At 37.2% G+C, this 27,309-nt stretch overlaps 1 pseudogene across 1 annotated transcript in view; it reads right to left on the bottom strand.

Annotated features, from left to right (window-relative positions):
- LOC306879938 (pleckstrin homology domain-containing family G member 3-like) overlaps window positions 1-27,309 on the bottom strand; it is a 67,592-nt pseudogene that overhangs the window by 15,881 nt on the left and 24,402 nt on the right. Inside the window, exons 3-7 of the transcript XR_013785878.1 lie at window positions 16,152-16,612; window positions 6,192-6,292; window positions 2,704-2,773; window positions 2,337-2,383; window positions 1,456-1,606 (exon numbers count right to left, since the gene is read on the bottom strand). The product of XR_013785878.1 is annotated as a pleckstrin homology domain-containing family G member 3-like (transcript). The remainder of the gene's footprint in view (window positions 1-1,455; window positions 1,607-2,336; window positions 2,384-2,703; window positions 2,774-6,191; window positions 6,293-16,151; window positions 16,613-27,309) is intronic.

The raw sequence follows: 27,309 nt of genomic DNA, 5'->3' as shown, positions 1-27,309 counted from the left end.
GGATGACTGCTAAATTCTGAAAAAAACAGAGGTGTTAATTATCGGACCTAAAACCCCCACAAGTAATAACTTAGAACACTGTCTAACACTTGATGGCTGCTCTGTCGATTCTTCATCATCAGTCAGGAACCTAGGTGTGCTATTCGATAGCAATCTTTCCTTTGACAGCCACATTTCTAGCATTTGTAAAACTGCATTTTTTCATCTTAAAAATATATCTAAATTACGACCTATGCTCTCAAAGTCAAATGCAGAAATTTTAATCCGTGCATTTATGACCTCAAGGTTAGATTATTGTAATGCTTTATTGGGCGGTTGTTCTGCACATTTAATAAGCAAACTCCAGATGGTCCAAAATGCAGCAGCTAGAGTTCTTACTAGAACCAGGAAGTATGCCCACATTAGCCCGGTTCTGTCAACACTGCACTGGCTCCCTATTAAAAGTTGTATAGATTTTAAAATCTTGTTAATTACTTATAAAGCCCTGAATGGTTTAGCTCCTCAGTACTTGAGCGAGCTGTTATTGCATTATAGTCCTCCACGTCCACTGCATTCTCAAAACTCTGGCCATTTGATAACACATAGAATATCAAAATCAACTGCGGGCGGCAGATCCTTTTCCAATTTAGCGCCCAAACTCTGGAACAATCTACCTAACACTGTTCGGGAGGCAGACACACTCTGTCAGTTTAAATCTAGATTAAAGACCCATCTCTTTAACCTGGCGTACACATAATACACTAATACGCTTCTAATATTCAAATCTGTTAAAGGATTGTTAGGCTGCATTAATTAGGTCAACCGGAACCGGGAACACTTCCCAAAACACCCGATGTACTTGTTACATCGTAAGAAGAATGGCATCTGTCTCAAACTATACTTACCTCTTCCAGTTTGTCTGATTTGTTGTTGTGTTTTCTGACTTGTTATAATGTTTTCTGAATTGTTGTTGTGTTTTCTGAATTGTTATTTTTCAGAAATAACAGAAATCTAAAATGTTTTTTTTAGATTTGCATTTGAGTTTGTAATTTGTTATTTTGTTTTCAGAATCGTGATTTGTTTTGCACTTCTCAGCCACCATAGTTTTGTCTCATTTTACATAATTTTAAGACATATTGAAACCAACTGGAAGTTTACTGAGGCCCCCTAGTGGGCCCCACTAGAATCACTGCTGTAGTTTGACTAATACACAGCCTTTGATGTCAACAAACAAGGTTGGCAATGTTTTTCCCTTTTAAAAAGATTTTAAAACATTGCCATCCACAATTATATGAATGAAAACAGTAACAGAAATTTACATTTACATTTGGAAATTGGAAAAAAACAATTTCCAAATGTAAAAAACTATAATAGTCCAACAAAAATGATCATGCATGATAAGAGAAGCATTGCTCACGGTAGATGATTTGAAGCATTTACTACTCTCTAGTATTATTCTGAGAGTGGTTGTCTAACCTGTAGTAAAAGATGATATTTGAGGATCCTCTGGACAGGCTTGAGAAGGTAAGATCCCAGAGGCAGGGATCGCTTTAAAGCAGCTTGCCTCTCCCTGAAGAACTTGGCAAGAGTTTTGTTTCTCATGCAGTCTGTTAGAGCAGCCACAGAGCTATGGAGAGAATATGAACAGTCAAAACACAGCACACCACACTAACAAATATCTCACTATACAAACTGCTAACAATAACTCTCTGACAATTCATTAATCAGAGTTTACAAAGGAAATACATAATGTTCCAAATAGAAGTAGCACCTAGAGCAAGACCTATCAAACAAGTGAAGAGGCACTAGTGGCTATTGATTGGTGGATGACTTGTAGTAACGATGACATCTACCATCCATCTAAAACTGTACACTTATGACATAATACACATAACTCTTGATTGTTTTTAAACTGCATAATGATTTAATGTCTGTGCTTGATTTTACTATGTGTTTTGTCTGTAGATTGTTTTGTAACTACTGCTGTTATGGCAAAATAATTCTATGTAATGCATTTTACTGTCCCCACACATTTGTTCAGTAATGTAAGGTATTGAACCCGAATTTGTGTGCTTGTCCTTATCGGTCATGAATTATTTGACCAACAACTGCATTAATATTAGTTAGTGAATTGAAAAACACTTTAATGACGTTTAATGAATATTATTTGCATTAAAGTGTAAATCTCACAACTTCTGTCAAGAAATGTCAGGGTAATATTTTACCTCCCCCCATATTAGACCGAACCCAAAGGTGTTTTTCTTTGGTGCAGGAAAATCACATCTATCTGACCATTTAGCCAGAGGCTCTTCAACATAATACTGTATATGTCGCTTTGGGCATTCAGAGCAGCTTACTTTGGGTAGTTGGTGCAATATTGTGTGTAGATGTCAAAATATTCACGCTAAAAACAGAGAGGAAAACCAAGGTCAGTAAAGTTTTTCTCAACAACACACAATCACATCACATGTGCATCACAATGCAAATATTCAGCTGCAATGAGCCTCATTTACATAATTTGATTTGGAAATCATCATACGCTGTAATTAGAGCACTGTTTCTCTGGAGCTTGAATATTTTGAAGTTGTTTTCAAGTAAAGATGCTAAATAATTTAATGAATAAACAAACACTCATCATTACAGATATATTTCCTGTTTATAAACATTATTCAAATATGATCAGATCTAAAGCCTTGAAAGGCACTGGGTTGGCTTGAACTTCACCTTGATCACAAAGCATCTGGCAATGGCCACAGGATCATTGTCACACATGTCCAGTGATTGAAGGAGTTCACTAAAAGAAAACAGAAAGCATGTTTACAGACCACAAAACATTTACTGTCACTAATGATTACTAAAACACCACATGCTCTGCACACTTCTGTAAAGAAAAACAGCCCCATTAAGGCCATGAGTGTTAAGCTTGCAAAAGGCCTTGTGATACACAGTTAACAGCACATGCAGTCTGCAAGTCAGTCATCCTTCTCTACCTGTGGTCAGTGGAAATAATTTACATCTCTTACCACTCTTTATATTTCCATGGGTGTGATTAATAAAGCAATGCCTTGATGGAGCACCTTAAATCTCTTTTATTGTATTAAAATAAAATCACTTTAATGAACAGCAGCAAGTGGCTTATTCCTCTTAAAAATGAACATGAAAAAAATATATTGCATAGCAAATGATTACATCATAACTAATAATCACCATCCCTTTAAACTAAAACTGATTTTTTTTTTACTGATTTGAAATTTGAAATTGCAAACAACAAATGATTGGATTGCAATATTTTTAAAAGTAAGAATACTTGATTCACCGTATCATCTTTCATTTTCATTTTTGACAGCTTTTGCTTTGCCACAGATAAAAGAAGTCCGAGTCTCCTGTCCATTAAGTGTAGTTCAATCCATGTTTAAACGGATTTGAAAGCAAAACTCAGGGCTTAGCTGACCACAGCAAACACCACAGCATACAGAGGTCTACACTCTCTGTGTCATGCATTTGTGACATACCACAAACAGAAATATGCCAATTATTCACTCACTTACTGTATGGTATTGAGGAGAAAAGTATCTCTCTGCAGTAAGACCAACACCTGACAACAGGTGAGCAGACAATGTTCAAAAACAATATATTGACCATTGGTTAGATTGGGAAAAGGAGAACCCTGTGTGTTCAAGGCTCCATAAAGCCTTTAAGGAACAGCATGAGAAAAAAAAACTGTTAAAAGCGCTAATTTGGGTCAGAGCTTTAAGCCACCTATATGCTTCTGATTACCTAACATTAACAGATATAAGTAGATTTTTGTCCACACAGTTGTTCTTTAGAATGTGAATGTCCCTCTGCTTAACAAATCATAACTGTAAAGTACAAAAACACACAAAAAAAAGAAAAGTGCACCTCATTTCATTGAGTCTTTAATGTTTTAGTCTCCCTTTAGCTCAGGTACAGCATGGCACTACAAACGGAAAGGTAATGTGTTTGATTTTCAGGAAACAGACATACTGGCTAAATGAGTGGACTGCAAGTCACTTTGAATTAAAGCATCTAGCAAATTTATATGCAAATGTAAAGTCAAATATGAAAAAGATTCATGACAAATTACATGAATTTATAAATTCTTAACAATGTTAAGACAGATAAGCTTATTAGGAAAGTTTAGTAGTTTAAATGCGAGTATGAAGGCACATGTGTAACAAATGTGAGAAAGCTACAAAAATAGGTATCAACCCAAGGCTCTACAGCAGGGGTCAGCAAGTAAGTTTGGCATTGGGCCAAAAAAAAATTCACCACTAGATGGCGGGCCAGAACATAGTCAAAGGATAATTTAAGAAATTAATTAATGAAAAATGCAACTAGAATTGCCTGTGACATACTGTTACAGTGTATTTTGTAACTGTGAGCTGTTACTCGTGTTAAATCCTGTAGTAGGACAGTCATTAACAAAATGCCACATTTGTGTGGTGGTGACAGGCAGAGTAGGCTATGTGAGAGGATTTAATAACTCTGCTCCGGGTTCACTGAAATCAGAAACACCGCTCTGCCTTCGCTCCGCGGCTAAAGTATTTCAGTATCACAGTTCTGTTCATAGGCCTATATTAAAAAATAAAATAAATAAAAAGATTGTTTCAACGTGGCTTATTGGAACACTAGTGTGCAAACTTTCCTACCACATGACAAGCTAATTACATGATAGTCAGCATTAAAAGGCATAATTGCTGCTTTTTGCAGTGCAATTTATTTATTTATTTTGTGATGAAAATATCAGTATGTTTTTGTCAGTTATTTTACCTACGGATCGATGCATTTCTTACAGATTTCTGCTCATTCGAAATCAGATACAGATGAAAGATTACATTCGTCTGAATGCATTATCGAGAGAGCGATTGCGTGTGAATAAGTGTTGTAGTAGTTGTTTAAATCATGCTTTCAGCTCAAAATATTCAGTATCTAGAAGATCTAGAAAATTACTGTGCGACTGCAAAAAAGAGAAAAAAAAAGAAAGTTGAATAGTTGCATGAAGAGTGCAAAATTAACATTCGCCAAAGCAGCAAATGAGACTAAAAATGTATTATGTACATTTATAGTCTTGTGTGCAGCGTGACACTGTTCATTCACACGTGAGCAGCTCGTGATTTGTTGTGTTTTCAATGTCTCATTAGCAGTGTCTCAGCTCGCTTCCCAGTAAATGGTGCTTCACATGAACTCCATCTAGGTAAGCGCCGTGAGATTTGGTCACTTATATGACATGCTGAAGGTTTCCTCTGTTCTCACTGGTTCTCTGGCAAAATACATTTTTACTCTGCACTCACTGAGATGGAGTTTGGTAATCATACACTATTGTTGTTGTCTTACAGTCATATTAAATAGATCCCATAAAAACAACAGTTTAAGTGTGGCCTTATACAACTAAAGTGGAGAAAGAAATTAGAAAAAAAGACAAATTAATTGTAACATACCATTCTTGTGCAGCTTTTATACACAAGCATAGCAAACCTGAATGTCTTTACAAAAAAAAAAAAAAAGGAAAAATAAATATTATAAAATTATAAATAGCAATTCTGATTTTTATAAGAGAAATCACAATTTGTTTTCCAAAATTGTTCAACTCTCAGCAAGCCTTGTTTATGTAATGCAAATAAAATCAGTAAAAACTCCCAAAATGCCTTTTATGGTACATTAACACGGTGCGTCAGTTCAGTTCGGCAATGCTTGACATCTCTCCATTCAAAGTAAATGAGAGGCGTTGATGCTGATGACGCTTGTGAATGTACTGTTACTGTGAAAAATTCCTTTTACAGTGATATAAGATTTCAGTTATTCCACCCACCCTAATTAGGGAGTTGGTGAGTAAACAAACATTTTGTGTGGATTTCATTCATCAATAAATACCTGTCAGGAACAGCTGTCATCATTCTTATTCTGTTAATTTACATCATTTAATCATCAGCATTTAGGTGACATAACTGCAAAATGGTAAAAAACCATCCTTTGGTGTGGGCTCTAATAAAATGGTTGCAGCTATCTTTCAGCCATTAGTCCCCATTGTTATTAAATAAGAAATTATAATAACATTAGAATTTTTAAGACTGTTCTTTGTATAGAAAACCTATGCATTCCAGTGTCTGTACATACATACATCAATAAATGACTGGTGCTGGTTTTAGTTATGTTGGGCTGCAAAAACAAGCTAATAATGAATGATTTCTTACCTGTTAAACTCATAAATGTCCTCTATGTTTCCAAACAGAGCACACACCTGTTCTGGCTTGATGGGAAGATCTCCTGTATCTATAATGTGAGCAAGGTAGTCCTGCAAAGAGAAAATCAATCTTGAATACTAAATATTATATTTAAAGAAATTGTAAATATAACTACTGTAAATATATCAAAACTTAATTTTTGATTAGTAATATGCATTGCACTTCATTCGGACAACTTTAAAGGTGATTTTCTCTGTATTTTGATTTTTTGGCACCCTCAGGTTCCAGATTTTCAAATAGTTCAAATATTGTCCTATCCTAACAAACCATACATCAATGGAAAGCTTATTTATTTTTTGAAAAATTGACACTTAGGACTGGTTTTGTGGTCCAGGGTCACATTTCAGAAAGATGGCAGTATCATAATGTTATTTTTAGGCACTTTTGGCATTTTCATTTTTAAGGTCCTATATGGTTTGTTTCCAGAGATATTGGAATTTTAATATGGCTCCAGGAGTAAAGTGTTAAAATGTACATATTTTCAGTGGTCAAAAACCAAATGTGGTTCAATTTGCAAAAATATGATACTTTGAGTGACATAACTATTCTTTTTCCAAAGTTTGCATGCCCACAACTCAAGAAATATTAAAGATATCACAATATGATTTTAGATTCTAGTTCTTAATAAACTTTTCTTTTGGAATCTTCATTTTCAAGGCCCTACATTTTTCAATCCCAGAGACATGGGGACCTCAATGAGGCTCCATTTTCAGATTGTTGAATATTACCTATATTTCATGGCTGAAAAGCAAATGTTGATCCCTTTGTATACAGCTGATACTTATTGTATTTAAAGCAGAATGTCCGAAGAATAAGCAATGTTGAAACTAGGTATGCATCTTGAGATTCAGAGCCAACTCAAATCTACTTAAAATTGGCAAACTTGCAAAAGCCATCTCAATGACTGTAAACAAATCTCAATCGGATTTGAAAATTGGTTCTAAACAATCAAGAGAATTTTTCATGTTATGTCACTACTTTCAGTACTGCATAAAGAAAGGTATCACTTAAGTTTCATTCACAAATGCCACATGGGAGATGAAAGCAGTTACATATATATGACCCACCTCGGTTTACCACTAAAACTATTTATTTTGAGCTCTGATCAGACATCAGCACTATTTAAATTATATATAACCCTTCCCTTAATGTATCCATCATTCAGCCCTTCATTCCAAACTCCTTAATGTAACTTCATAGACTGACATTATATTAGGTATTGTACTAAGCTAAGAATATGCAACCACATTTAGCACCAATCATTACACTCAGTGTTTAGATGCCTAGTGTCCATGGCCAAACTTGGTCCATATTTCAAATCTGGTTCAATGTGGCTCGGGTACAGAGCATTTGGACTGGTATCAACCTGTCGACAGGCTTACACTTTGATGATGGGGAGATCAGTCTGCAAATAGCTTATTTATACTGTAGTTTACCTCTAGCTTACTTTCTTTACATACTAAATTGAGAGTGTAAAACATTTGATATTGCAAATAAAAACACTTTGTTTAAAATAAACACTGCGCAAGTAAAGACAAACAAACAAATGCTGTTAGCTTTAAAGAAAACCAAAAATTCTAAATTGAGAAGGCAAAGAAATGCAATCTGTCTTCCTGTCTGCAAACTGTTCCAGTTCAAGACACCAGCACCACAACTCTCAATTACAAACAGGGGAAAAAAAATCTGAAAAAAGTGACCCAAAAAGGCTAAAAGATACAGAAACCACCAATGAACAAATAAGTATCTGGGCAGGGTTGCAACAAAGCCCATAAGAAATGATTGGATTAAGAATGCCCTTAATGAAAATTCGGTTGAGAAAAAAGGTCCACTAACCTTAAAGGGATAGTTCACCCAAAAACCTGTCAGCATTTACTCACCCTCAAGTTGTTCCAAACCTGTATGAATTTTTGTCTTTTAACGATATTTTAAAAATGAATCAAAACAATTTCCAGTCCCACTGACTTCCACAGTATTTTCCCCCATACCATACCAAATCAATGTAGACCATGTTTAGTTACCCCCATTCTTCAAAATACCTTCCTTTTATGTTCAACAGAAGAAAGAAATTAATTCAGGTTTAGACAGTTTCAGGGTGAGAAAATGACAGAATCTTCATTTTTTGGGTGAACTATCCCTTTAAACTCGTCATTAAATATATTTCCATTTAATTGCTTAATTGTTCCCTAAATTCTGTTTGACTTTGCAACAAAGTTCTCGGTAATCATTTCATCCAAAACAGGTCCATTAAAGTCATCTGCTGGAATCAGATGTAATGTCAGTTAGCACACAGGACAAGAAGAGCCAAGAGAATGAATGAAGGAGGAGAATTAAATGCAAATCGTAATTGTATTTTTTTTACAGTTTATAATTGTTTGTAATCTCACTTCAAGCTGTGTGACATTGTGTTGTACTTGGAGGACTCAATTGGCACGATCCAATTGTCAAACCTGATGTTACATAACGTGATAATCCCAGGCACTGGATGTCTCACTGCTAAGAAGCCATAATACGCAGTACCTACACTTCTGAAGCAATCAACATGTAATGAAAAACATGTATTCAATAGTGAATCCAGTAGCAGGAGAATGAAACAATGTATGAGCCGTGATTGACTAATGTGATGGGTTTAACTACACACCCTCCATGATTGCAGTGCACTGAACTGACCTCCTAATGTAGTAATCAGCTTAAGTTGAGATGTAACAGAAGTATCAGCAGATCTTTATTTCTGTATTGTGTAGCGTAGGGACATGGTTCTATCCATCAGTTGCTGATTGGATATAGATGGATCTAAATGCAAACTTGCAGTTGATTGTAAGAAAGGGGTCGTGGTTTAAGCAGACTAAATGATTAGGGAAGTCTGGTGTCTGTCACCAGAGAGAAGTTGCTTCAAGTTATGCTATTATTAATGAATGAATCATTCACAAAGGGATCAACAACATTTAGAAAATGGGTGAATTTCCATTTCATGCAGGCTTTAAGTAAATAACTAATTAGTGACATTCAAATCAGTCACTTTGGTTTACACTGAATAAACTAGACTGGATAGGGTGGCCATATGTGCAATTTTTACGGGACGCACCCTTGCCAGGATTTTTATATTGCCTAAAACATCCAAATTAGTTTGACCAATAACATGCAGGTATTACACATAATCGTCCAATCGTGGCGCATGAGAAGATGAGAATGATCAATGCAATGCAAATACGCACACATATTTTAGACAATATCGAAATCCTGGCAAGGGTCCGTCCCATAAAAATGGCCCGTATGGTCACCCTAAGATTGGATAGAGTAAAACTAAACTGCTAGACTGAATAGCGTAAACTAAACTCATGCAGTTATATTACGATGCTCTGGACATAACTAACATTCAATGCTTTACAAATAGTGTGGTTTCCACTTAGGACTATGTTGTTGACTGTACTATTTACTGCTTTGATATGTATAAAACTCATTTATAACCAAATTTCATTTTACAGCTAAAATTTGCCATTGAAACATTCCTATTGTTAAATTTGTATTTTTTCCCTTCTTCTGTTATTTATTTCTGTTGTTTGTTTGTTTTTATTTATTTATTTAGTAGCCTGTTTTGTCCCTACTTAACTACTTAAAAATCAGCAATGTATCATGTGTCAGGTGTCTTCCTGTCAGTCATTTTGAGCATTCAGATTTACTGGCATGCTTTTGGAGGAAGAGACTTTTAAGATAATCTACTTATGTGGCTAAGCCTGGTGGACGCTAGTGATGTTGGTGGTTTAATGGTTGATGGTGTTTCTGTCAAGTACCTGGATTAACAGATCTAGAGAACAGTTTCTGCCTGTACTGAGAAGACCTTTTTTTTTTTTTTTTTAATCAAGCAGCAGGTCTGTGAAATAAACCATATCACCCAAAATTATGTTTACATTTACAAAAAAATAAGAATTCATTCGTCACCTACGTTCACAATTTAGTAGATAAAGCACAGCTTGCCGATTAATGTTTGTAATCAACTCTACTGAGTCTACTTGATATTTTTTCACATGCAATAAGATTCAATGTCTTGAGCTTTTCTTAAATTTGAAAGAAGCTCCACTAATGTGCCTTCTTTCCAAAAAGTATTTTTGGCGTAAGTCCATCATAGCTGATCTGTGACTTTTCACTTTTTGAACAGTGTTCACTATACCACAACATTCCCTGCTGGGAATCCATTACTATGACTGACTACACTAGGGGCACAAACAGCTTTTTCAACTCGGAGTTGGGCTTTAATTTCATGAAGTGTAGAAATTTCCATGGAATAATTTCCAAAGGCTTAAGCCGCGGTCACACTAGACTTTGAGCATGCGAAATTCCCTTGCATGCTGCAACGGCCGTGATATGACGTCATGCTCTGCAGCGTCTTTTTAAAAACTTAAATTCAACACATAACCAACAATAATACTTAAAATGTAACATACAATCTACTCCACTTTCCTGCAGCGCTGTGGTTTAAAATTTATGTTCTTTTAATTCAGATAGGAGGTCATGCTGTGAGGTATCGATCTTCCGTTGGTCTCACAGTGTCACGTGATGCGAATTCGCAGGCCAAAGTTCACCAAGCTTGAACTTTGCTACGCAGCGAAATGCGAAAACGCATCACTTTATATAAAGAACAGGTTTATTTTAGGCTTTTATGTATAAACATTGTTTAACACACATAAATATAGCTCATCAAATATGGTAAACACAGAAGCTCAATCAATAGTGCTTGCTTGACACATGAGAACAAATTAAGTTAGTTCTCACATGTGAAGCAAGCAAGGTTGAGCTTCCGTGTTTACTATGTCTTTTCATTCTTTTGATGCGTGAAAGTTTTGGTTGTGTTGTGTGGACCTTTTGTGGGTTTGCCTGCCCATCCAGTTTTAATAGTTAATGGTAAACGAACTTGGCTTGCTGTCCTTGAAGGAGGCTTGAACCCGAAGCTGCAGCTTGAGCCCCTACGTCGTAGGCTACACGTCGGTTTTCATATACTTCTGTGCAGTTGTCTGCGTCGACATGTAATTACAAATGCAGACCACTAGTAGGCAGTGTCCACAGGAATGTTGCTGGTGTAACCCACAGTATCAAAGCAAAAGCTGAAGAAGAAGCAACTTGTTGTGTAGGCTGTCAGGGAAATATCAGCAGTGTTGGCGGCAAACAGACAGCGACTTGCAGCTTGAGTTGTTCGTATTTCTTTGTTTTCACTGTAGTTATGTTTCAAGCAGAAATGCATACAAGGAAATGTGATGCTGTCGCAGATAAAAAAAATTATTTACCCTTAAGTAGGGGTTTAGCACACAAATCGCAGTTCTTGCAGTTTGTGTAGAATTGATATGTTTTTACATTTTTGGAGACGTGCATTTCAGGCTACGTCATGGGCAACATATGCTACACACAGCATACACACTGCTCCGGGTGTGTGTTCACGGTGTGTGTGTGTTCACTGCTGTGAGTGTGCACGTTGGATGGGTTAAATGCAGAGCACGAATTCCGAGTATGGGTCACCATACTTGGCAGTATGTCACTTCACTAAATACTACGTAGCTACGGCGTAGGATTGACATAGAAGTATCAATCAGCCGTTAGGCTCCTCCCGAACTTACGATTGTAACTTAATTTACTGAATAGACAAAAATATGGAAGAATATTAAGATTAAGAATAACTTAATTTGTGCATGTGGAATGACATGAGGCTGAGTAAATTATGATATTATAGTTTTGGGTGAACCATCCCCGAACTCACTCTTATAAGAAAAGAGTGTGTACAAATTTGGGCTGTCAATTCCAAAAAAAAGAAAAAAAAAGAAAGCATTTCATTAAGCCTCCTGACCCATAATCAGTGGTGGAAAGAGTACTGAAAATATATACTCAAGTAAAAGTACCATTACCTTCCAAAAAATGTAGTGTGAGTAGAGTAAAAGTACTTGTCCAAAAAACTACTTGAGTAAGAGTAAAAGAGTAGCCTATTTAAAAGTACTCATGAGTATTGAGTAGTGAGTACAGAGCTGTGGATTCTACCCCGTCATAATAAACGCTGTACACTGCAATTTATACATGTGTGACCCTGGAGCACAAAACCAGTCTTAAGTCGCTGAGGTATATTTGTAGCAATAGCCAAAAATACATCGTATGGGTCAAAATTTTATTCTTCTTTTATGCCAAAAATCATTAGGCCATTAAGTAAAGATCATGTTCCATGAAGATATTTTGTAAGTTTCCTACTGTAAATATATTAAAACTTAATTTTTGATTAGTAATATGCATTGCTAAGAACTTAATTTGAACAACTTTAAAAGGAGATTTTCTCAATATTTAGATTTTTTTGCTCCCTCAGATTCCAGATTTTCAAATAGTTGTATCTCAGCCAAATATTGTCCTATCCTAACAAACCATACATCAATGGAAAGCTCATTTATTCAGCTTTGTATAGATGATATATAGATCTCAGTTTTGAAAAATTGACACTTATGGTTTAGTGGTCCAGGGTCACCTTTAAAAAACGTTGTACATTCTGGAATTCACATTATCTTGTTTGTCATTGTAAGGAATGGTCTGAACGCACACACAGCTAACACCAGACTTCTTGACGCCGTATAGACGGCCCTCCCCTAAAACCTCCTGAGACCAGAAAAACATATATTTTGGGTTTTCGAGAGCCCTTGTCATTTGGAGGAACCCCACAGAGAAACCCCCCCCTGACTTCATGCAGTAAATTCAAGGACATATCGCAAAGGATGACGGTTTTACGGTCGACTCGAAATAAAGACAATTTCCAGACTTTCCAAACCAAAGACTTTTACGACCCTGCATATCACGCACATTCCAAGGAAACGCGCCTTTTCTGTGCAGCTGTATCTAACAAAGAGAACCACACCTTGGAATTAGAAACGAATGTTTTGAAAAGGGAACGAGTTATAATAAGTTCCTGTGAAGCAAAATATACTCGAGAAAAGAAATACTATATCTATACATGTATTAAGAAGTGTGTGTTTGTGACATTTATAAGCTGTTGCATTATTTTAAACCTATGAGTGTCGTAATCTTCCAGAATGTATAAGTTACCTGATCACTAGATGTTTAGTTCACCTGCTATTTGTGTCGTTTAGAATTTGAGGATCTGTTTATCAATGTATTCAACCCAGTAATATCCTCTGTGGTCACGTGTATTTTTGGTGCATATCAAAATATAAGTGTTTGGTTTCTTTAGAAAGCTAACCTTATGAAGAATATTATGGTTGAATGAAAATGATCCGTTTTATCAACCCGTGGTTACAATAACGGATAGAAACTTGCTTGCAATAATTTGTTTTATGTGATGAATAACTGACCAGATAATGTATGCAAAACACGCAGCTACGCAGGGCGGGGCTCCGCCCACAGAAACGCTTGCGATTGGATCACGCGCCCAAAAAGGCGGACCCCAAATCGGCCCGTTAAAAACGGATACTCAACCATGAAAGTTGTGTTGGAGTTGAAAACAACAGGAGGACACGCACGCCTGCGAGTCTCTCGTTCTGCTCACGCTGCAAGCGCTTCAGGCCTCGAACATCACGGCGAAGCAAAGCAACTAACACCAAGACTCAGTTAAACAACCAAAGAACTTTAACATTAAACTTCTAAGACCTGAATAGCCTTCCTGAAAGGTTCACCACGTCAGAAAGAGATAACCAACCACTGAAGAGTGCGCTAGTCACACGACCTCCCAAGCAGCCAGTCCGCACGCGATCCGTCTCAAGCTGAACAAAAGGGACGGACTTCACCTTTGAAGAAAGCCTGAACTGAGTTTGATCGAAACAACGCAAAAGACAAAGTAAGGCAAAATCTCTTTACTGACTGAAACCGGGATTCCTCTCTGTTGCTGTTTAAATATAGCATGGTTCTGTCTATAAGTTTCCTCAGGTTGAAAACGAGCATTAAGTTAGAACCTAAGACTCTCTTAAGATCCGAACAATCCATTGCAACGAATGTGTTTATGTCTGTTTATGTTGTCTAGTTAGTGTTGTGAAAGAATAGTGAATAAAACTTTGACTTTATTAAGAAATCTTTGTCTGTGTTATGTGATTTAACATGTCGTAACTATTTGCCAAAAAGATCGCGTTTTACCTACGCTCAGGAGCTAACTAAGTTGACTCAATTTAACTATTTGATTTATTTTAATCGTTGGCCACGAATGAAATAAACAACGTGTTAAAAGACAACTTGCCGTTATTAATGCTTGCTGGACAAGTCGTTAACAAGGCATAAGTTGTACATTCTGATTAATAACAATTAATCATATGAAGATCAACTCTTAAGAGTGATTCCCTAAAAGCTAAATAATAAATAAATATTTTTGTAGGATTCATTTTCTACATCATAAAGAATGAAGAATATCTATAATCCAGCAGTTTTGATTGATTTTGACTGCCAACTCTTTAAAACACATCAAAACAGCACGGAAACAGTATTCAGTTGAAGAAAAGATTAAAGTTATTATCAGTACAATTATCCCCATTTAAATCATAAAGTTTGAAAAATCATCACGTAATACGCAATGACGTGGAAAAGGTCACGGTTGACTTAGGCGGAAGTACCGAGTCAGTAGGCTTTTTAATATTAAAACACCCAGGATACGCACACGAAATGGGCATTTTAAACGATAAACTGACACAAAGACATTTGAATATGTGTATATGGTCCTCCTTTCGCACATTTGTAAACAATGACTCGGTACTTCCGCCTAAGTCAACCGTGACCTTTTCAACGTCATTGCGTATTACGTGACGTCACAATGTACTCAAGTAAAAGTCCACAATTTTTCAACTTTTTTACAATTTTTAAAAAAAGTACAATTACTGATAAAAACTACTTAATTACTGTAACGTGAGTATTTGTAATTTGTTACTTCACACCACTGCCCATAACCTGCTATAAAGGAGCCATTCACACAAGATGTGTTCTTTCATTTAAGAATAGATTAAACTGAATGGAACTACAAGCAGGGTCTCAAAGCTTGAGTGTATTTTTTTAATTTACAGTTTAAAACTTAACCAGCACTAATGATGTGAGACACTGAAAAACATCGAGACATAAAAAACAGCCCAAGACGTCCATCTATACAACACAGGTGTCAGCAATTTACGGCATGTGTTAAACACTAGCTTGTGAGCAACGGAAAAAGAGTGTATACACAGTATTTCATATACAAGAAGGCTCAGATGAGTCCTCTGCACAATCTGACTTTGTTAAAACCTAGAATTAAATTGCTGGTCTCGTCTGGCCAGAGGAGAATGGCACACTATTTTGACACACTATTTCCCTTTTTTTAATACTGTAAAGCTACTTTGACACAATCTGCATTGTAAAAAGCGCTATATAAATAACAGTGACTTGACTCTTGCATCTACATTGTGAGAAAATCCTTCCTTATAATAACACAGTCGGTTTTATTCAATCAGGAGCTAGAATTACTAATAATTGGAGAGAACTAAGGTGCACTATTCATCAGATCAAACAATTTGCGTGATTACAAGCTGCAATGCATATCAAGGCAGCAGTAATCTACATGTCCACTGACAGAGCTAGCGGAGGTGAGCAGGCATTACCAATAATGTCACTATGGGAGCTGAGCAAATGCTTGAGTAGAGCAAGCGGTGGCAATGATAAAACTGTTCAAAACTACTAAACTAAATGAGATTAACTAGGAAAATAAAAAATGGGAGTGATCCAATGCATATTTACAAAAATTGCAGCCTGTCAGATAACTTACATCTTAAGGAACCAAAACTTTAAAACTAAGGTACCAAACCATAATATTTGTGTACCGTTATATCCCTAGCAGATATTGTAATTAATTGCATTTTTGCCAATTTTTTTTGATTGACAGTTGAATATAACCATTTGTTTAGAAAGGTTAAGACTAATGCTGACCTCTACGATACTCCGCAGATCTCTCACATACATCCGCTCTGTCTCAATGATCTCCATGACCACACGGTCCAGGTAGGTGAGCTCAGGGTTGGGTGCCATGGTGCTGGCAGCAAATGGAGAGAAACTGTTGGAAACGGAGGAGCTGCTGTTGTTGTTGTTAACGGTGTTGCTGCTATTTTGCTGGAGGAAAAGGGTGGTTGTTTGGGTAAGACTAGTGCCCTGAGTCTTATCCGGATCAGCAGCAGCCTTTAATTCCAGATCCACGTTGTCCTCAATAGGCACACCAGCAGATGGGATGCCTGACAGGAGAACGTCTTCCCGAGAAGAACCAGACCCGGATGAGATGGTGGAAGCCACGCTTACGGGCCTCTGGACTTCTGCGAAGTCAGAACAATCAGACAGTGTAGCAGTGGAGGCCCGGTCATTACTGCCAACAGAGGCGGTGGACAACCGAGGTGATTCTAAAGTAGAAATTGCAAAAAAAACAAAGAGAGTGATTTATCTTCACATCATAGACAATCACAATGCATTTTTTACACTCAAATTACTAATTTTCCTTATCACACAATAAGTCAAAAGTAGGATTGTACAAGAATGCAGCAATAATTTTCAGATTTTGAGTTTATTTTTAACAATCAATTTCTTTTAGGGTCATCCAGTCATCAATGCTTGGTAAATACCGCAGGTGTCACAGAAACGAAAATGTACCTTCCACCACGCTGAGTGCACGCAAAATAAGAATCAATAAGTGAGACACTTTTTAAAGTCATTTAAAGTTTGACTGGACATGACAGAAAGTGATGATATATCTACGTAGGTGAGTTTCTATTTTTTTAATAAGTATGTCCATTTACATACAACAATTAGATTCACTCCTGAGTCAGATTGTTTTGTGGATGCAGTATGCTTACAAACATGGGAAGCAGGACTTATTGAATGAAGAGCATAATAGGCCAATTGTAGTAATCTCATATAACTTTTCCCATTTATTCTCAATTACACCCCACCCCCAGCATATCCACATCACGCATTAAGGGGTCTATTAAATCTTTTTGAATTTCATACACTGTTTAATCTCATATTTTGTAATATTTGCTGAGTTTTATTTTTGTACTATTGATTATTTTCTCATAAAATTTTTCAGGAGACACTGCCTCCCTTGCCTCCCAGAGCCCCTCAAGCATATTTTTCAATAAAAAAAACAAAAACAAGATTTTGGTCACACCATCATCCATAATGCCTGTTTTACACATGCTCCGTTTGCAGTGCACGTTAATAGGTTAGTACATTCACACTGCACATGGATGCAGTCTGGCAATGCAGGAGCGGAGAGTCTGTTTTTGATTTGCTGCACACGCTGAATTAAAAGGGCATTGTTCTTGGTAAAAATTAACATGGATTGACACGAAAATGTAGTAATTACACTGTAAATGCTTATAATTAATGCCTACTGTGTTTCACAGTCAACCACGCTTGGCTTTTTGGCTAGGTTAAAAAACAGGAAATGTGCACTTTTAGATAAATGAGGTGACACAATGGATGGTACTCGTAAAGGTAGAAAAACACAACTCTTTATGACCCACATAATTGCTTGTAATAAAGATTAAGTTGCAAAAGAAAAGCCAAGAAAGTCAACTGTTTCTATCAATATTAAGTTTTTATTTAAAATGTTTGTATGTGAGTAAGTCTAAGATGGATGGTATTAATTAGTAGTGCAACGGATCATCATCGATCCGTGATCTGTTCGGATCAATATCTTCGGTTCGCCACACACGTGATCCGCAGATTGATTTATGAAAATTTATGCGCATGTTCATGTTGAACGCCCCGCATCATTTAAATCCCCTGTATGGGAGCATTTTGGCTTCCCTGTCAAATATAATGATGAAGGAAAGAGGTTAGTGGATAAAACCGTGACGGTGTGTAGGCACTGTGGCACAAGAAAGCCATATGACAGTGGAAACACATCAAGCATGGCCACGCATTTGAAGCGACATGTTTCACTGACAGGAGTGAAAACGAAGGCTGCTTAACAACCGCGGCATTTAAGCAGCCCCTTGTTGCACAATCAGACCGGGCTGAAGCCATCACAAACGCTATCGGTGTGTTTATAGGTGCAGACATGACGCCATATTCAGTTGTGCAAGACGAGGGCTTTAAACACATGCTGAAAGTGCTTGAGCCATGTTACAACATCCCGTCGCGCACCCACTTCAGCGAAAAGATTGTGTCAGATCTTTATGAGCAGGAGAAGAAAAAAGTTGTAGATGAACTATCCCGAGCATCCTCTGCTGCGCTCACGACAGACGGGTGGACGTCCAGGGGAACGGAGAGCTATGTGACGATAACCGCTCACTTCATCACAGCAGACTGGGAGATGAGAAGTCCGGTGCTGCAGACGCGCCCCCTCTACGAGAGTCACACAGGCACTCATCTTGCGCAGGTACTGACACAAGCAGTGGAGGAATGGAAGATAAAGAGGCCCAGTACTAATATCCCAGTCACAACTGATAATGCCAAAAATCTAATAAATGCAGTGAATGAGGCAGGACTGGGCCCACAGATAGGGTGCTTTGCACATGCAGCGAATTTGGCATCACAGAAGGGAATCTCAGTCAATAGGATGGACCGCCTCCTTGGGAGGATCAGGAAGGTGGTTTCCTACTTCCACCGAAGCACAACAGCTGCTCATGTGCTTAAGACAAAGCAAGAAATGCTAAAGCTGCCTACTCATAAGCTCATACATGATGTCCCAACAAGGTGGAACTCCACTTATGATATGTTGGAGCGTTATCTGGAGCAGCAGGCAGCTATATACTCTGCATTGACCGACAAGACCCTGAAGAAAAATGTCAAAGACATCATCATCCTGTCTGATGATGATGTGAGAGTGGCAGAGGAGGTCCTTCAGGTGCTTAAACCCCTCAAAACTGTTACATCTCTGCGGAGCACTGAAACTTCACCATCTGTGTCAATGATCCTGCCGCTGAAAACAAGGATTCTACAATCCATGGCTCCAAGTGTGGAAGACAGCACCATCACTCGAGATGTCAAGACTGCCATTAGAGAGGACCTGAAGCCCAGATACACTTCACCCCCTACTCTACAGGACTACCTTCACAGATCTACTGCCCTGGATCCGAGGTTCAAGTCCCTGTCTCACATGGACCCTGTCCTACGCCAGAGGACATACAGTGACCTCACCACTGAGATTGTGAGCAGTCTGGGCACTGAAGACTGTGATGAGGTAAAGAAAAAGAATATTATTTAAAAATGATAAATTTAAATCTAAATACATTTTTTATTTTCAGTAATAATGGCTTTTATTAAATGTTATTGCCACATTTTCATGTCTATGAAACATGAAAATAAATAATAGGCTTAATTAAATCAACTAATTTTTTTCTGCAGGGTCAAGCTGCAGAGCCAACAGGAGCAAACTTGGACACATCTCCTCCACAAACGAAGTCGGCGATGGCAGAGCTTTTTGGAGAGACCTTTGCCAGCAAAGACATGGACAGCAAGACTCCTGCTGACATCATCAAAGAGGAGGTGGCATCCTACCTGGCAGCAAGTGGCATTACAGTGGATGGTGATCCACTGACATGGTGGAAAAGCAAAGAGTGTAAATGCCCTCATATTGCCAAGATGGCAAGATGCTATCTTGCTGTGCCAGGCTCTTCAGTTCCTTCCGAGAGAGTGTTCTCAACAGCAGGTGACATAGTGACTGCAAAGAGGTCCACACTCTCCCCAGACAATGTAGACATCCTTGTCTTTTTGAAAAAGAGTTTGAAATTATAAGCTCAGGTATGCTTTGCTTTCTTTTATTCTTCTTTGATGATGTGGACATAGGCTTTATTTCACTATCCACGTTTCAAGGAAGATGATGTGCCTTCTTATGTTGCACTTTAAGTTGTTTTTTATTAATGGTCATTGGTCCATGTTTAAAGGAAGGAGATATGCCTTTTTATGTTGCACTTTAAGTTGTTTTTCATTAATTATGTTAAAAAGAAGATATTATGCCTTGTGCACTTTAAGTTGATTTTATATATTTTAATTTAATAATTTAAAAGTGTTAATAAACAAAAAGACAAAATTTGTTTATTTGTCGTCTTTTCTTTTTTTTTTTTGCTGATCCGAGAAACGTTCCGAACCGTGAGTTTTTTGATCCGTTGCACCCCTAGTATTAAAAAGTGTACTGTGAATCACAATGCTGAAAAGCATTTTCAGTAACAAAATGTGGATTTGCAATTAAAATAATGGATAAAGGTTGCATTTGTGGTATACAGTTGCAGATCAGTGGTAGACTGCAAACGCGTTGAAAGCACAATGAGCTCGTGGCTCGTGCTGCTTCTGCATCACATATACCACACATGGACTGCATACAGAGCACTCCAAACACAGTACTTGTGAAACAGGCGTAATCCCAAATTATTAGCAAGAAAGAAGTGCATTTGCAATCAAGATTTAAAACAGAAAGAGCAGCTTAATGCATTCCATCTGATAAAGTAATAATGCAAAGCATATTAACGTAGACTTTGACCGGCCAGGGAATGGCCTCACAATCACATCAATCAGAACTGAACCTAACAAAAGAACAATATTGCATGAACGGAAAGGAATACTGCAAGAAAGGAAACTCGTCATTACTGTATATGTCTACTAGAGGAAGACCACCTTCTGAATGAAAATATAACAACAATAATATTAGCTACTGGTGTATTTGCCTTAATGTAACCTTGATTTATTATAAAGAACATTTTCAACATGTACCTCATTTGACCTAAGGAACCGTTTCTCATTAAATTATAGTATTTTCAGATATGTTTTTAAAAGCACTTTCTTAAGGTCCAAATTAAGATTTTTTATAAACTGTCAAAAGACAATCAATAAACACATACTTGCTCAGAGTCAGTGTCTCCCGTCTACCTTTCATCTTATAAAAGTGAACTCGAGGTCAGCAGCAGGACAGAGGGAGGAAACTCATTTTTCTCCCTTCATTCCCATACGAACATTTTGAAAGTAAACACTTTCAAACAGCACTGACGTCTCCTGCTGGCCCATCCCATTTATGCCTTGTTCTGGACTTTCACCTCTATATCTTTAAACCGTTGCTGGTTGGTCAATGTGTTATCATGTGTTATTTTAAATCATGTGTTAAAAATAAACAAAGCTAAAAATCCATAAAAAATTATGTCTTTCTTTTTAAAACCACATTTCCTTAGCCAAATTGTTTACATAAAATAAATGTTATACTGTTTAAGACTCATATTTTTGTGGTGTCTTGACTGGATGATAAGTTCTTCTTCTATCAAGTATGATCATTTGTCTATAGGCCAAAACGAAGTGTATGCTTATGTACAAAAAGAGTATACTTTGGGCTTTAGAGAGCTGCTTAACTAGAATTTCAAAGCAATGCATCATGACACACTCAAAAAAAAAGAAGGGAAAATTCAAGATGGTGGATGAGTTATGATAAATGTTCTAAATGTACGTATTGCCCTAAGTACACTGACTGAACAAAATTATAAACGCAACACTTTAGTTTTTGCCCCCATTTTTCATGAGCTGAACTCAAAGATCTAAGACTTTTTCTATGTACACAAAAGGCCTATTTTTCTCAAATATTGTTCACAAATCTTTCTAAATCTGTGTTAGTGAGCACTTCTCCTTTGCCGAAACAATCCATCCACCTCACAGGTGTGTGGCATATCAGGATGCTGATTAGACAGCATAATTATTGCACAGGTGTGCCTTAGGCTGGCCACAATAAAAGGCCACTATAAAATGTAAACCCCACCGCCACCATGGGCCACTCGATCCACAACGTTGACATCAGAACTGCAGTCAGGTCGAGACCCCGATGAGGACGACGAGCATGCAGATGAGACGGTTTCTGACAGTTTGTGCAGAAATTCTTTGGTTATGCAAACCGATTGTTGCAGCAGCTGTCCGGGTGGCTGGTCTCAGACGATCTTGGAGGTGAAGATGCTGGATGTGAAGGTCCTGGGCTGGTGTGGTTACACGTGGTCTGCGGTTGTGAGGCCGGTTGGATGTACTGCCAAATTCTCTGAAACGCCTTTGGAGACGGCTTATGGTAGAGAAATGAACATTCAATTCACGAGCAACAGCTCTGGTGGACATTCCTGCAGTCAGCATGCCAATTACACACTCCCTCAAAATTTGCAACATCTGTGGTGATAAAACTGCACATTTTAGAGTGGCCTTTTATTGTGGCCAGCCTAAGGCACACCTGTGCAATAATCATGCTGACGTCTGACCAGAGGAGAACTAGCCCCCCAACTAAGCCTGGTTTCTCCCAAGGTTTTTTCCTCCATTCTGCCACCAATGGAGTTTTGGTTCCTTGCCGCGGTCACCTCCGGCTTGCTTAGTTGGGGACACTTAATTTCCAGCAATATCGTCGACTTTATCGCACAGATAGTATTTAAACTGAACTGAACGATGACATCACTGAATTCAATGATGAACTGCCTTTAACTGAAAATTGAGTGTTTACTATTGTCCTTTTGCATTATTGACACTATTTTCCTATTTGATACTGTAAAGCTGCTTTGACACAATCTGTATTGTTAAAAGTGCTATATAAATAAAGGTGACCTGACTTGACTTGAGGCAAAAGGATTTAAGTTAAGCAATCAAGAATGACAATATGATTAACATCATCAAGACTGACCTCAGCTTGAATGAAGGAACATCATCTCCAGCGCAACCTTGCTAAGACGAAGCTCCCTATAATCCCTGCAAACCTGTCAGTTGAGCACAACATCCACTGTTCAACTGGGATCAACAACATCAACACTAACCAGGACAGAAAGGAAGCAGGGGGTAGTGTTTGATGACCAATTGAGCTTTTCAGCTAGCCAAAATTTGAGAATGAAACCTACCTAACATCCCCTGCTAAATTCATTAATGTAATGTAAATAAAAAATGAAATAATCCTACAGTTTACTAAAGTTAATGACTCATGGCAGTAAAGAAAGCATACAAGAAAAGCCTTCAGACTCACCAAACCACCATGATAACCTGAGATTAAATCCAGTGAACCAGCATCTCTCCTCCCAAATACGGATAAGGATAGAAACTTCCACATTTGGTTGGAGAACCATTCCTCAAGAGTTGTACTTGTTATGGCTCAAAAAATGGTGCTGACTTGACTTCAGCTCACTAGGTTTCTTTCTGATGTTCTTATACTGTATACTCTTTTCTAGTTTCATTCAAGTTTTCCCCAACATGGGCTCTACTGTACTGTCCAACACTGGTACTGGCATCTCCTGTGATTCAAAGTCAACTGTTACACATCAGCTCATATGAACAAATAGAGCAAGGAGGGCGGGCCTAGTAGCTGTGCTTGGCTGTACTCATAAAAGGTTGAGAAACTGATAAAAGGTTGTAGCTCAGTAAGACTGAAGGAATGCAAAGAGAGCAATGCATAACTCTTCCATTACAGTATATTTTGCAAGAACAATAATAGGTAGCTGGACTAACTTGATGATGTGTCTATGTAATTTAGAGCTGTATATTCCCATAATTACTCACAGGTTGCCATGAATTTACAGACTTGCAATAATGCAATAAAAATCCAAGTTTACTAGAATGATTTACAATGTTTTAGTTAAATCAACACTCATAAAATAATTCTGTATGTGAAGAATTAGGCAACTCACATGATGTACCTGTATCTGCTCTAAGCTCCATTTGGGTTGTCTGTCTCTCCCCTGAAAAAGACCCCAGACCAGCTGCGGCCAATTACGAGTTTTTAAAAAGAGAGGCCACAGAGGGGGCAAGATAGTCAGAGAGTAAAAAAGCAAACTGAGTTACTCCACAGGATCCTCCGCTTTTGCTTGGGTCATGTCAAAAAAAGGAGGCTAATTATTTTGACAGTTATTCTAAAAATGGGTGCAGGTTCAATCTCCAGTACAATAAATGTTGTATTATACAACAATAACCAAACAACCCTTTTTCACAGATTTTCTCTTTACCCACAGTTCAACTAAATATGATAACAGAATAACATTTGAGTTCACAAAAAAAGCCTAACAAACAATTTAAAAAACTCTTAAGCTTACGGAAGAAGACAAATAAACAGTAAACAAAAAATTAATTGAGCAATAGGACAAATAAATTCAGTATATCAAAGACATAAAAGAAATAGACCTCACCTAACAGATTTTTTAATCTAAATAAGAAATATTACATTAAAAAAGTAATAAAATGTTTAAAAAACCCTGCATAGTCTTCGCTTTATAAATTAAATAGACATTTATGCTTACTAAAGTAAGCCACACCACTGTGTGTAAAATCAACCTACAAATGGTTTCTTAAACAGTAGTTGCTTCTACATATTATGTTAGATAGGAGAAGGTTTTTTAATATAAAAATAAACAAAAAACACTTTTAATTCAGCTTCTGTCTTCCATCGTCAAATTACAACTACCAAAATGTAACAGTATGCCCTGGAATTCAGCATGTAGGACACATACAGTAAAGTTCACCTGTTCCGAGTTAAAAGCAAGCTTTCCTCACTAACCTTTCTCTGAAGCCAGTGGGGTAAAAGATAAACGTCACTGATGCCCTTTTACTAGCTTTGAACTGCCTAGCTTTCCTTAGGGGCATAAATGGCATGAGGACATTGTGTGTGTGGGGTTAAATGTTCACTGTCATGCCACAAAAGGTCTTGGCAAGCCCTGTCCAAAAATCTCTTAACAAGGGTGCCATGAGTACCGGTGATTAGGCACCAAGTCAAATAATAATAATAACAATAATAATAAAATAACAAGTCTTTCTAAAATATGGGTAGTACAGACAGCAAATAAATTCTCACATGTTGATTGTGAAGAAATCTTTTTTTGGAGCAATTTAAGGACAATCTTTTAGGAAACCAAACAATTCTATAAGCAAATCAGCCTAATTAAACAGGACTAGTTCAGGCCACCCACTGACAAGTCAAATTATGTTATAAAAGGGGAAAAAAGCTGATATATTATATTGCTTGCCCCCAAAGATGATTTACTTAATGATTTGACTGGATTTAACACAAATTTTTGAGCATGTTATAAATACAATCAGTCAAAACACAAAACGAGTTCTTCTGAAGGACTTCTGAATATACAGAAGAAATTTACGATTAAATTCCAAAATACATTTAATATAAAGGTGTTTGGGGTGGATAGCAAATTTTGCATATTAAGATTTGCACTTGCACTGTAAACCTTTCTGAATGTTTTTAAGTGTACTTTTAGCTATTATTGACATAGTATTAGACACATTATTGATATAGAGAGTAGTTTTACTGCTCTGATAGGGTCCTTCCAAAGATCCAAAATGGTCTTGCAGATTATTAATCAGGAATGTTAGTCAAAATATGGCATTATGATGCTTGCACAGTCCACAAACCTGTGTACAAAGAGATCAGATGGCACAATTCTAGATCAAGAATAATGTAAAAGGACTGAAAATGATAGACACAGGTTTTCCCTGGGTTAATGTTTTATCTGAGACTGTATGGCTGAAGAGTTCTGATTATTTCATCTGACATTTCTTGGAACAAAGGGAAACATAGCAGTTAGTCTGTGATACCAACCAGAACCAAATTCCTTACAGTAATGTCCCAAATTCCTTTGGTGTGAAAGGAGCCACTGTAGCCTACACTGAAAAATAACACAAATGATGAGGGGCTGAACACTGAAGAAGCTTTAAATAATCCTGATTTCAAACTACAAATGGTAGCAGGTATTTTAAAGTAAAATATAGTAGTTTTGATTTGATTGATACATTACTAAATGTATCAATGCTTAGTTCGAGATGGCGCCGCAGATGGCAGCTACTGCGCGTCGCTCTTCAGTGTTTGTACTGTTTTTGTTTGTTTTTCCTGTTTTTGTTACTCAAATACCATCAGTTTTACCAGGGATGACCTGCTGAACATTCGGCAGAACACACCACAAAATCTTTTACCGGATTTTGTCTACTCGGACGTTTTGCTGGACATTGCAGTTGGCGGAGCCGTAGCTCTGGCCAAACGCTTCAGGAGGACGCACAGACGCGGAAAGCGAGCCGGCGCGCTCGTGAAGCTCTACCTATGAGTCATAACAGCAATCCCGGACGAGAAGACAACAGAAAAACAGCATTTGAAACCTGTAATGCACATCAGATCATATAATTTAGAGATAAATAAACAGACATTATATTTATTAAAATGTGCACACTTTCGGAATAAAAATCCTAATGGAAGATGTTTATAAAAACCCTGTGATCACAACTAAACTGGAGATATGTGTCCTATTATTGTACTGAGTTACTTTTATATTACTACAACAGTTTTATCATAAACAGTATAGTCAAACATCGAAGTTGCAGTCTTAAATCTTTATAATGATACTCAGTTTGTCAAGTTTACATAAGAATGTAATGATAATAAGAGTGCAGTAAATGTAAGCACCAATAATCTGGAGCTGCCGGTGAACTTTGTAAAGAAGTAAGAGTGTTAAAACTAACAGAGCTTCAATGAAAACAATGTGACAGTAACAGCTCATGGAACTCACCGGCAAACATTGATCAAGCCAAACTTGACAAAAACTTTCCAAACGCTCCAAGTGGAGCGCACAAAAACATGTGCAACAAGATATTCCTGCTATTGTAATAGATATTGGAAAAGGTATTCTAAAACTGTGAATTAAATACAAATAATGTGACAGAGAAAAAGCTGTTGTCTTCCCAACTCTCCTCTGTGTTTGACAGAGTCAGTGTTAATATTGTCATGGACTGTTTCTGTCTCCTAGAACTGTATCTGTACTCACCAAATGATTAGCCTCTATGTGTGCCAGAACAAATCAATTGTTATATTAATGATGTATTACATTACCACATGCAATTCTACCCAGTTAATTAGTGCATTTAGTGAGTAATAACTTACAAGTTATTCAGACATTCATTCATGTCACTCTTATGATTATATTGATCACTATTTTATGGTTAATGAATATTGATACAAAATATTAATGTTAATAAATATTAACAAAGACTAATATGGTCTGGACACGTTGAGCATTCCAAATAAATACTTACAATGTAAACTCTGACCTCACATCTAATCACCTTACATGATATTTAATAATGTGTCCAGTATGTGTATCAATGCCGT

Source organism: Barbus barbus, assembly GCF_936440315.1.
Source record: "Barbus barbus genome assembly, chromosome: 14".
Classification (NCBI taxonomy): Eukaryota; Metazoa; Chordata; class Actinopteri; order Cypriniformes; family Cyprinidae; genus Barbus; species Barbus barbus.
The sequence above is the reverse complement of the archived record's forward strand: the minus strand, read 5'-3'. Positions and strand labels throughout refer to the sequence as shown.